At 50.6% G+C, this 10,300-nt stretch overlaps 1 pseudogene; it reads right to left on the bottom strand.

Moving 5' to 3' along the window:
• Positions 1 to 1,039: 1,039 nt before the first annotated feature.
• On the bottom strand, positions 1,040 to 5,562 carry LOC111139591 (annotated as a pseudogene).
• Between the last annotated feature and the right edge of the window lie 4,738 nt (positions 5,563 to 10,300).

The raw sequence follows: 10,300 nt of genomic DNA, 5'->3' as shown, positions 1-10,300 counted from the left end.
CATCTGTTCAGTATTTAAAACAGAATCTGTGTTCTGAGCTGAAGAGTACACACACCGGGGAATCGAGGAAAAATCATTCCATGAAACTGGACCAGAGAAAAGGGGTGTGTTAGGTCCGTTATTAAACGAAACGAGACTGAGACAAAGTGAAAGTTATTCAAAGCTTTATTTTATGCCAAGTATTAGAAATCAGACTGATTGGTCAGGGGAACGAGACTGAGACAAGGTGAACGTTATGCAAAGCTCTATTCTATGCTAAGCATTAGAAGTCAGACTGACTGGCCAGGGCCGCCTCTGAAGAGAGTGACCACCCCCATCTTACAGACTACCTTTTATAGAGCAAAAGTCTGGCCACACATAGGTGGCCAATGAGATTGTAGTCATGTTAGGTCACATGCAGGTGGCCAATTGAATTACAATTTACTCTATAGTAGCTGTTTGACCTAACCTATTGCTCTGGTCAGAGTTGGTGCTCAAGGTTGGCGCCCAAACATCGGGGTTTACGTTCTTTGGTGGTTAGGGAAAAAGTATGTGTGTTTCTTACTGATTGGATGTCTCCACCTGGACCAACTATCCTTGTATTCTGGGCTCTGTTATCAAGAACTGGCCAACCGGGTTTTGTATTCTGGGCTCTGTTATTAGGAACTAGCTGACCATATTTTACTGGTTTCCCAGACTTGCTTCTAAGTAAGTTTCTCCGGGGGGAGGGTGGCAGGGTCAGTTTAAGTTTTACTCCACAAACAACAAAATGGCTTTTATCCAGGATGGAGTCGCTCTGACTAAATAGGTCCTTACAGGGTGGACCCAGAGCTATTGGGGGGGATTAGCCCCATGTCATAGGGTTGAGGAAAGAAGGAAGCCAGTCCAGAAAGTGTCAAGGAAAAGCCAGGAAGGAGAAGTGCCAGGGACGAGAAATTACCATAGTTTAATTGCTGAAGAGCCGCTATAGCACCAACCCAGACATTTTCCTGCACCAAAACCATGTTAACACCCAGAATATTCTCAGTAGAATGTTTTTCCAACTATGCGCAGATATTCTTCCAGAAACTCTTGGTATCATCCATTCCATTTTCAAAGTTCTACCTCACTGTCCGTCTTCTCGCGCTCACGTGTATGTTCCGGCTGCATCTTGGGGCTTCCCTGACGGTGCCGAGCTTGAAAGAGCAGCACCCCGAGAACCATCAGGATCAAGGCAGAGATCCCCAACCGGATGAGATTCTCCACGGTGTAATCTTGGCTGTTTGACCCTAGAGACCGTGGACAAAGAGATTGTGGTGGTCAGAGCGCGTTGACATGACCCTGGCATCCTGCATGTCCACGTTCCTGCATTTATTGACAGGATGTGTCCCTGTGAGTCCCTCACATAACTCAGAATTTCTCCCTATTCATCCGTTCTGGAGGCTGACTTGTTTTGTGGTTCTCTGAGGGCACCAGCTACCCCTGAGAGGCCAAAACAGAGCCTGTGGTTGGGGAGACATAGAAATACTTAAGTAATCTCGTTTCTCCTCTCCAGGGAGTCCCTGAATCTTGCTAATACCATCTCAGTCCCTTAAGGTAAGCATCTCTAGGGTCTCACCTTCCATCTAATTAGGAGGTAATAATAATTTGGGAAGCTTCATTTTTATCCTGAGGACCAGGGACATGGAAGAGTGAAAAGCAGGGTCCACCTTTCCATTCCTGCACATCAGCCAGCTCCTTTTGGTCCCTGAGTTGGGATTATATATTTCTACATCACTTTCCATCTTTATCTATACATGTGTTCCTTTTTGAAAATAACATGTGATCTGACGAACACTGGCTGTTATCCACAACTAATGAATCATTGAACATTGCACCAAACACTAATAATGTACTTCTATGTTGGCTAATTGAATTGAATAAAAATAAATGTTGGATTATATAGCACACATCAGGCATTTTTCTATGAGCAAGGATTTCCATAATTCACATCACTGCTAATCATTCACTCAATGTGTTGTCTAGATATGAAGGTGGATGAGAAACAGGCAGAAAAGACCACAACAAACCACCTGATCAAAGATAAAAGAAAAAAGTCAGATGGGCACATGGACGAACATACAGAGATCTGTCTCGGAATATCAAGGAATACCAGGTAACCCTAGGTTTGGGGAGGGGACGCTAGACATGAATTCTTATGGAAGATGTTTGGAGGACGGCCTGATCCACTGACACACTGGTGCTCAGGGAAATTGGGCAGAAATCCAGCCTTTCTCTCTTTCCTTTCACATCACACCAAGAATTACTGATGGAGAAAGGGCACGTTCAGATACAGAAGTCCCAAGAAAGAGGAATTCTAGAACATCTTCCAGAGAACTCACTGGTACCAACTTTCCCATCTGGTTTGGTCTTTTGAAATCCAGGGTAGGATTCAACCTTTGGTAACTGGGAGAACAAAGTCTCAGATATGAATGCAGTTTTGTCAGTGTCTCAGTCAGGAGTGGCCGGTCCAGCTCAGCTCCAGCTGCGACTTCCAGGGTCTCCCCAGCCTCCCGACCTGAAGATGAGAGTCACCCTTTCCTGTGCTCTACCTACGGTGGGCCTGGTTCCACAGGTGCCGTGATAGTCTGACTTTCTACATAGCAGCACCCAGGACAGAGACAGCCAGCTCTCTGCACCTTAACTGGGCTTCCTCATGCTTTTCCTCTCCCACTAACACACAGTGCGCCCCCACGATCTCAATATTGCTGGAGACACGAGGCGACTCTCTTCAAATGCCCCCAACCCCATCTCCAGTCTGGTGGGAACAACCCCTTTGTAAACATTTGAAGTGAGGAGAATCAACTTAGTTCAGGCCAGGACTGGAGAGGTTGTGTATGCTCTAGGCTAAGAGGACTCTGTTCCCAGCAGACATGAAGATTGTCTATGGGGTCTGGGAGTGTAAACTGCAAATGCTGCTTAGAAGAAGAGGGTGCTGTGGGGCTGTGCTGGGTCTTCTGTCCCACTCAGCCCTACTGCTCCTTGTCGCTGCTTGTCTTTTATACTCTTTTGTTTCCTCCCTGTATTCATCTAGTCCTGCCTCTGTCCCTCTGGTCAGGGTAAGACACGGAGAGGGCATGGCACTTTCCGTCTTTTCATGCCCCACAGAGGGGATAACCCAGTGGCTGAGCTCCCTGTTGTTCCCTCCTTCCCTTCCCAGCCCAGAGCTCTTCAGGGACCAGATGTGACTCAAGCATAAGGGCCCTCAATGGACATGGAGTGTGGACTCCTCACCCGAGACCAGGAGTTCCAGGGGGTCACTAGGCTGTGACAACAGGTAGGGGGCATTGCTGTGTGAGCCGTAGCACCAGCAGGTCCCGTCAAGGTCTGAGGTCACGGGACTCAGGGTGAAGTTGACCTGAGAAGGTATTGCTGTGTCCTGCAGACGAAGGACCTGGGGAGGAGCGAGGGACCCCTCCTTGGACAGGTGGAAGGTATCAAACCAAATCTCAGAGTGACACTGCAGGGTCACGTTCTCCCCCCAGGACACTGACATCCCCGGCTGGGCCGAGAGGGACGGTTTCGCATACATTCCTGGGGGAGAGGAAGGTCGTGACATGTAAAGAGCCACCCCCACATGCCATTGACCCTGGGTGGGAGGCTACCATTCTCTCCCAGGGACTCTGTGTGGGACCCCCTCTCGGCACCTCCCGTCTCTCTGAGTGGGTGTCCTTTATCCCCATGGCCCTCACTGTCCCTTTCTCAGTCCCTGTCTCTAGACCACATCCCCACCTCAGCCTGGGCTCCTGGCCCTCGGCCTGGACCCCATCACCCAGGGGCAACCGTGGTCCCAGACCCTGAGCAGACAGTTAGGACATGGGTCAGGGAGCTCCTCACCTGTGATCAGGACACCCAGAGGGGTACTGGGGGCTGACCAGGTGGAGGAGTTCTTGTGTCCACAGTAGCATCGGTCCTGGCCCCCGAGGGTGTTGCTCACAGGGCCCAGGGGGAAGTTGGGGCTGGGTTGCCCTTCTAGACGCTGGGGAGCTCTGAGCTCCTCGACCTTGGTCAGAGCGAATCTGTCAAAGCCGGTCTCTGAGCGACACTGGAGGGTCACACTGTCTCCAGACTGCACCAGGGAGCCCGGCTGGGCCGAGAGGGAGGGCGCCCTGTAGACACCTGGACAGCAGGGGACAGTGGTACTGGGGACGCACTCCCCATATTGGCCCAGGGCCTGCAGGGAGGCTCTCATGGGCCCCTCCCACGTTCTCCCACCTGTGGTTCTGGGCCCGGGACGACAGTGTCACTCATCCCCCATCAACCCCAGGGTTCCACTGGGCATATAGCTTAGGTCAGTCATCTGGGTCCAGGAAGTAGATGGGGTGAGGCTGTGTCTCCCTCACCTGTGACCTGAAGGTGCAGAGGGTCACTGGGCTGTGACCACAAATTGGGGTACGACTCAGAAGAAACGTAGCATCTGTAGGTCCCCGCATGGGAGGTGTTCACGGGGCCCATGTGGAAGAGCCCCTGCCCTCTCTCATGACGGAACTTCCGTTCTAGGTGTTGGGGCGCATCAGCCCCCCGCTCCTTCAGCAGATGGAATGACCCCCGTGGCCACGATGAGCTACAGGAGAGGGACACGTTCCCTCCCAAGATCACCACAGGCCTGGGTTGGCTGAGAGGGAGGGTGCGTCATGCTGTCCTGAGGGAGAAAGAGGGAGCTGGTTACAGGGACCATCACCCCACGGACCCCATGGACCCAATGTACTGTGGACTGTGAACAAGGGGTCCCCGTGAAGCCACAGTCATTCCCTTCTGCCTGGAGGAGGGGTCCTGGGGAAGGGGACCAGCTCCTGTCCTTACCTGTCATCACCAGGGGCAAGAGGTCACTCAGCTGTGACCAGCTCTCCCCGCTCTGATATAAACACTGGTATTGCCCTACATCGTGTAAGCTCATGGATGTAATGGAGAAACTGGCCTTGTTGCTGGAACCCTGTGAGGTCTCCAAGGTCTCCAAGGGCTCAGAGAGCCTGTCTTTATACAGACAGTAGCGGTCAGCCTGCAGAGACGCCTGACACCAGATGGTCACACGGCTCCCCTTGGTGACCATGGGGCTGGGATCAGCCCAGATGGAGAGTTTGGGGAGGGTACCTGGAAAGGAATCAGATGGGGAGTTGCAAGGGGGCCCTTCTCCTCTCAGCTTCCCACCTGTCACCCCAAAGCCCCTCCCACATCAGTCACCATCAGCCCTGACCCTCTATGCCCCCCGGGTGCTTAGGGGGTCGTTGCTGGAGATAGGAGATCTGGGGAAGACTCACCCGTCTGTGCCTCATCCCACAGGCCCCGACACAGCCCTGGAAGAGAGTTCCCGTGAGTACCTCCCGCACCCACACGTAGCTGCTCCAAGCCTGGTCTGGGCCCCTGGTTGCTGGGGTCACATCTGGGGCTGAGTACACGCCTCCCCCAAGAAGTTCTGCCCCTACTGATCCTCTCCAGTCCCGAGGTCTCTCAGGGGCCAGGATCTTGGGGGCAGGAAGGGGGGCGACCCCATCCCTCCTCTTTTCCAGAAAGCTCACTGAGGCAGAGAAGAGCAGTGAGGGTCGGGGTCCTGGCGTTGCCTCTCATGGTCCCCAGTGGTGCAGACAGCTTATAAAGTCCTCAGTGTGTGCTGGATGGATAGATGCATGGGGTATGGTACAACCCAGGCCCCGAGTTCCTCATCACGGGTCCTAGAGGGATAGCCTCACAGGAAGGGGAAGAGCCCCCGCCAGGGCCTCTCTCTGCTCTCCCTGAAGGGTGACCCAAGAGCAGCGGGTCCTGGGACCTTTCAGAACAGACTGAGTCTCCCTAGACCCCACTCTCTCTGCTTCATCCCCAGCAAGCCCAAGTCTAGAGAGAGACTCTGGTTCCAGGACTCGAGGCTGGGAGAGGTAGGGCAGGGCCTGGGAATCAGCCCCATTTCAGTTCCACTTCTGCCCTGTCTCACACAGAGGCTGGGTGACATGGGCTGAGACACTTCCCTTTCCTGATTTTCTGTCAATGCAAATTTTCGTCCTTCCTCCCACCACGCTGGCAATCAGTCCGTGTGCAGTGAGCAGTGGCCACATCCCATCATGGTGCCAGGCACTGCGGACTCATTGGTGAGGGGACAGTCTCGTTCCTTCCCTGGATGCATGGGGCTGTGACAGTGACCGCAGGCCATGCAAACCCTTGACAAAGGGAAATCAGCCCAGAGTTTTGGTAAACCATAGAGGAGGAGAGAAACCGAGGACAGAGAGCCTCAGAGCCAGGTGGACATCTCGGACGCGTAGTCACGTGGTGGCGACCCTTCGGGATGGAGAGTCCAACACAAGACAGGACAAGCACAAGTGTGCTGAGTGGTGTCATCCTTGCCCAAGAGGCTGAACTCTCCCGGTACTGCGTCCGCAGGGAGTGGGGGACCCGCTCCCACACGGGCTCTTACTGCCCCACACGTGTTCCTGGATTTTACCTTCAGGAGCAGGAAAATCGCCAGCAAGGTAACGTGTGAACAGATGGCTGTTGTGAGGAGATCACCACCAGGGAGGCCGTGTTCTGCGGAGGAGGGTGTGGTACCCAGCAGCGATGACACCCTCATCTTCGTCGGCTGGCCGCCTGATGAGCTGACCGGCATTCGAAGTGGTGTTTGTGGTTTCTTGTGAGCCTCTCATAGAATCCCAGGAACACAAATACAGTCACAGTTGGTAGGATGAGTCAGCGATGTTTCTTTTTTTGTTTTCATGGCCTAGGAGGTTTGGAAGGAATCGGCTCTGTTGAGATCATCTCCACCGTCACATCCCCAGAAGACATGCATGTGGTTATGCCTGTGTGTGTGTGTGTGTGTGTGTGTGTGTGTATAGAGGGTAGGTGGTAAACTGGGATGAGCTTGCTTGTGGGGAGGAGAGGGCCCTGCTGGGGCTCGAGAGGGTAGCTCAGTCTGGTTGTCAGCCCATGGAGGGTCAGGTGTAGAGACTGGGTGTCACTGGAGTAAGGTAGAGACTGGTGGGTGGGTTTTGTGCAGGGGAGGAGCAGTATTGAGTAGGTATGGTGCCATGAGAGTAAGACAGTTCCTCAGGGATTCGGGGCCTGGAGGAGAATCAAGAGAGGAAGGCTGATGTGGTGGCTCCAATAGGTCACTCCAGTCTTCCACTGATCCTGACTGTGGTGTAGATGGGTTCATGGAAGGAGGACTCAGGGAAAGACCTTGTGGAGACATCATCATGTGTTTATTTGAGTGGAGGAAATATGGGGCTCTCTAGGATGGGTGACCCCAGAGAAGGTTGGGAAACACGTTTATAGACTAAACTGACTCACAGAGGGAACCACCACTTGGCTCTGGACTTGGGTTTGTGTTTGTTTTCTTCATACACTATCTATCACATTCTGTTCCTGGGACAGCACTACCTTCTCTCCAGCAAAACCCGAGTTGTTCCTGCCTCCGCATGGCCTCTTGTCCCCTGGGCATTAGGTCTTCTAGAATCTGTCTCCATGCCTTGTGCAAATCGCTAGCTGGATGCTGTTAATGCTTGTTAATCCACATCAGCTGGTGGACATTTGATTACCACCACCTTTTGTCCCTTGTGAGTCCTTGTATGAACTCACTGGCATAGTGTCTCCTCATTTACATGGATGCAATTCTCCTTCATGTCTGCTTTTCATTGTGGTAATAAGAGAGCTTAATATGAGATCTACCCTCTTTACAGATTTGTCAGGACCCTTTTGTTTGCTCTAGGCGTGGGGGTGTATGGGGATTTCCAGGACTGTCTATCTTGCAGAACTACAACTTAGGCCCAGAAGTGGAATGTCTTGGTGACACAGTGCTTCTGGGCTCAAGTTTTTAAGGATGTGGAATCTCTCAATTTCATGGGCCTGTGTGCTCATGGCCCTCCCATGACTGATAGCACACCATAACTATTCACATCTCATCTGGAGTCCTGGACCCTCAGTCCAAACTGGGCCACCCGGCAGGTGGTGGAGCAGCAGAGCACAAAATCTGAACTTGTAGAATTCGGCTCCACTGGGGGACATCGTTCCAGAGGCTAAATGGAGTGTGGGGGTGGGTGGAGCCTTCGGCAGGGACAGTGTGGCTCAGGACCCCCAGGGTCACAGAAAGACCTGTGGTGTCTGAGTGCAGCAGAGCCCCCAGGTATCAGAGTGGGGAAGCTGGCAGCAGAGACAGAGCTGAGGAGGGGCTCTCAGCTTGGGGCTACCTTAAATTGTTATCTTCAATTAGGGACCCCACAAGTGGCGGATCCAGGGAGACCCCTCCTTCCTCTGGGAGAAGTGGCAAGTGGGCGCATAGCAGGAATCGGCTGGGTTTGGAGACCATATGGGGCTGCGCGCCAGAGACAGAGACACTGGGTCACAGGCTGGGTGAGTTTGGAGCACAGCCACAGACCAGGGAGATAGGAGGGACTGACAGCTTTTCTCTGAGGGAGCACTGAGGAGCAGGGCCCAGCTCTCGGCTCCTCCAGCCGGACATTGGGCAGCTGCTATCTCCATTCCCATCCTCCAGGCAGTACAGAAAGCATTCAGGGAACAAAAGCTCCTGAGAGCGAACCAGAGCAGATGACTTAGCCTGGCCACTGGCAAGGGCAGCACAACTCTGCCTCGGGCAAAGACATTTGAGAATCTTGGCAACAGGCCCCTCCCCCAGAAGGTCAGCAAGAACACCCAGCCAAATCCAAGTTCACAGATCAATGAGAACCTCAGAACGTCAGAGCTAGGGGAAAGCAACACATAGAACTCATGGCCTTTCCCCCATGATTCTTTAGTCTTTCAAGGTTAAATTTATTTAATTTTATTTTTTTCTTATTCTATTTTTTTTTTAAGATTTTATTTATTTATTTGTCAGAGAGAGAGAGGGAGAGAGAGCAAGCACACGCAGACAGAATGGCAGGCAGAGGCAGAGGGAGAAGCAGGCTCCCTGATGAGCAAGGAGCCCGATGCGGGACTCGATCCCAAGACGCTGGGATCATGACCTGAGCCGAAGGCAGCTGCTTAACCAACTGAGCCACCCAGGCGTCCCTCTTATTCTATTTTTAAAAAATTTTCCTCTTTCCTATTTTAACTTTTTAAAAACTATTTTATTTTATAATTGTTCTTTAAAAATCTTTTTAAAATTTTCATTGCTATAGTCATAGTCTTTTTTTTTTTTAAGATTTTATTTATTTATTTGACAGACAGATCACAAGTAGGCAGAGAGGCAGGCAGAGAGAGAGGGGGAAGCAGACTACCTGCTGAGCAGAGAGCCCAAAGCGGGGCTTGATCCCAGGACCTCGAGATCATAACCTGAGCCAAAGGCAGAGACTTTAAACCTTTGAGCCACCCAGGCGCCCCGCTATAGTCATATTCTATCCCTTCATTGTATTTAACCTTATTTTTTGTATACATATAGATTTTTTTCTTTAAAATTTTGGGATACAGTCTTGCAACAGATCAAAATATACCCTAAATTTAGCACATGGCTTTGTTGTAGCCTCCAGTCTCTTTCCTCTTTTTTTTTTCCCTTTTTTCACACAATTTCTTATCTGATCAATTCACTTTTTAGACTCTTTAAAATTTTCATCTTTACAGGCATATTCCATCCCTTCATCATGTTTACCCTTATTTTTGTATATGTGTAAGTTTTTTTCTTTAAATTTTTGGGAAGCAGTTTCTTTGAACAGACCAAAATACACCCAAAATCAAGTGTGTGGCTCTGTTCTATTCACCAGTCTACACACACACAGAGACACACACACACAGAAACACACACACACACACACACACACACACACTTCCCCCCCCCTCCTTTCCTCTCCACCTGGGTTTTGAGTCTCTTCTGATTTAGTTAGTGTATATTTTTCTGGGGTGGTTGCTACCCTTTTAGTATTTTGTTCTCTCATTCATCTATTCTTATCTGGATAAAATGACAAAGTGGAAAAACTCATGTCAAAAAAATGAATAAGAGGCAGTACCAATGGCTAGGGACCTAATCCATACAGACAGTAGTAAGATGTTAGAACTAGAGTTCAGAATGACAATTATCAAGGTGCTAGCTGCTTGAAAAAAGCATGGAAGATACTAGAGAATCCCTTTATGGAGAAATAAAGTCCTTTTCTGGAGAAATAAAAGAAATAAAATCTAATCAAGTTGAAATAAAAAAAGTTACTAATGAGGTGCAATAAATAATGGAGGCTCTTACTGCTAGGTTAAATGACGCAGAAGAGAGAATTAGTGATATGGAAGGCCAAATGACGGAGAATAAAGATTCTGAGAAAAAGAGAGATAAACATGTACTAGACCACGAGGGGAAAATTCCAGAGATAAGCAATACCATAAGATGAAACAATATTAGAATAAT

This window comes from Enhydra lutris, unplaced genomic scaffold (genome assembly GCF_002288905.1).
Source record: "Enhydra lutris kenyoni isolate GAN:26980312 unplaced genomic scaffold, ASM228890v2 scaffoldscaffold111, whole genome shotgun sequence".
NCBI lineage: Eukaryota > Metazoa > Chordata > Mammalia > Carnivora > Mustelidae > Enhydra > Enhydra lutris.
Note: the sequence above shows the minus strand (reverse complement) of the source record. Positions and strands in the feature narration are given on the sequence as shown.